Source organism: Camellia sinensis, chromosome 7, assembly GCF_055761805.1.
Source record: "Camellia sinensis isolate YWXY chromosome 7, ASM5576180v1, whole genome shotgun sequence".
Taxonomy (NCBI): Eukaryota; Viridiplantae; Streptophyta; class Magnoliopsida; order Ericales; family Theaceae; genus Camellia; species Camellia sinensis.
The window spans coordinates 76,493,750-76,495,339 of record NC_138967.1 but is presented as its reverse complement, the minus strand read 5'-3'; the positions used below and the strand labels follow the sequence as shown (position 1 = coordinate 76,495,339).

The 1,590-nt window shown below is 31.8% G+C and overlaps 1 long non-coding RNA gene across 1 annotated transcript; it reads right to left on the bottom strand.

Annotated features, from left to right (window-relative positions):
- Positions 1-685: 685 nt before the first annotated feature.
- On the bottom strand, positions 686-1,207 carry LOC114296769 (uncharacterized). Its single transcript, XR_014335513.1, has 2 exons — positions 1,091-1,207; positions 686-940 (listed from the first exon to the last, which is right to left on the bottom strand). It is a non-coding gene; the product is annotated as an uncharacterized LOC114296769 (long non-coding RNA).
- Positions 1,208-1,590: the final 383 nt, after the last annotated feature.

Here is a 1,590-nt window from a genome sequence, read left to right as displayed (position 1 = left end):
CAAAATATCTTCATGTAATTGCCCAGATCAAAACGTCCTATAACTAATGAAATCCAAATTCAGATTGAGATCAAACCTTTCGAACATATCATTTATACTAAAAATTAATTTGATTAGATATCGGATTGTCAAATTGTATCTAAAATGGGATGACAGTAGGCCAGGCTAGATGCTCTAATTGGTTGGAGACAATCCCATTTCTAAATTTTTTGGATAAGTTCTGATATAAAATTTTAGTATGGATCCTTTAGAGTGATTTTTTTTATTAAAGTAATTTTAGAATAAGTGATGTGTTGTGTAACTAAGATTTAATGGCCAGGTACAAAAAATCACTTTTAAGATTTTTAATATTGAATTTCAACTACACATCACATCACTGATACATATGTACATGTCCAATTTATCCCTCTATTCATTTTTTTAAAATAGTATAAATTATGAACAAATTAACTAACTAAAACAAAATTATCCAGAAACTAAACGATTATTAATCAAATCTTAATCAAAGACTTACTTCAAGATCTTCCATGGAAGAAGTGGTTGATCTCCTTGAATCATAACTATGATCAATTCTCTTTTTCTTGAGTCTTGACAAGGTTGGAATCTCTTGATCCAAGTCAAAAACTGCATTTTTCTTCAATTTTCCAGATTCAACCTGTATTAAATCAGCTTGGATCCTCCTCTCTTGCTCATGCAATTCTTGGATGTAGTCAATTGCATCTTTGATTATGGATGCCTTGTCCATCTAATTCAACATCACCACAACACTTCATCAAAATTAAATTGACTAACATCAATTTTTCTAATTTGATTTACATTTTAATAGATTCTGTGATTTTCATAACATCTCTTGTTTTAGTTTTCAAATTTTCACAACACTTGATCAAATTATCCATAGCCTCCTGCAGACCACTGTCAAGCCATCTCACATCTTCTTCACCTTCACTTCCCAATGTCATAGAGCAGTGAAAAGAAGAGAAGAGAGGTCCAAATCAAAAACAGAGAGAGAGAAGTCCAAATCTCATAGAGCAATGAAGAGAAGAGAAGAGAAGAGCAGAGAAGAAGAGAATAGAAGAGAAGAGAAGAATACCTTCGAATCAATGATTCGATCGCTGCTCGCCGCCATTGTCGCCGATCGCCGATCGTCGCTAGCCGCCACTATCGCCGCTCGTCGTCGCCTCCGTGAGAGAGAGAGAGAGAGAGAGAGAGAGAGAGAGAGAGAGAGAGAGAGGGAGACAGTGTTGTTTCGAAAGTTAGGGCTCTGAAAATTGGGCTCTACAAACCTGAAAGGAAATGAAAAAAAACGGGGGAAAGATAGGGAAAAAACAATGGGGAAATTGAGGTTTTGTTAGGTTTAGATTTTCAGAATATTTTTAATATTCTTAATATTTAGTTTTTTAAATATTTTAAATATTTTAATTTTCTAAATATTTTTAATATTTCTAATGTTTATACAGGCCTAAAAAATTAATTGACAAAAAAATTAATTGACAGAAAATAATTGACATAGAAGTTGTTTGAAAAAAAAATGATTTGAAAAAAAAATATTCAAAAAAATTACTTAAAAACAATTAATTCAAAAAAAAACTT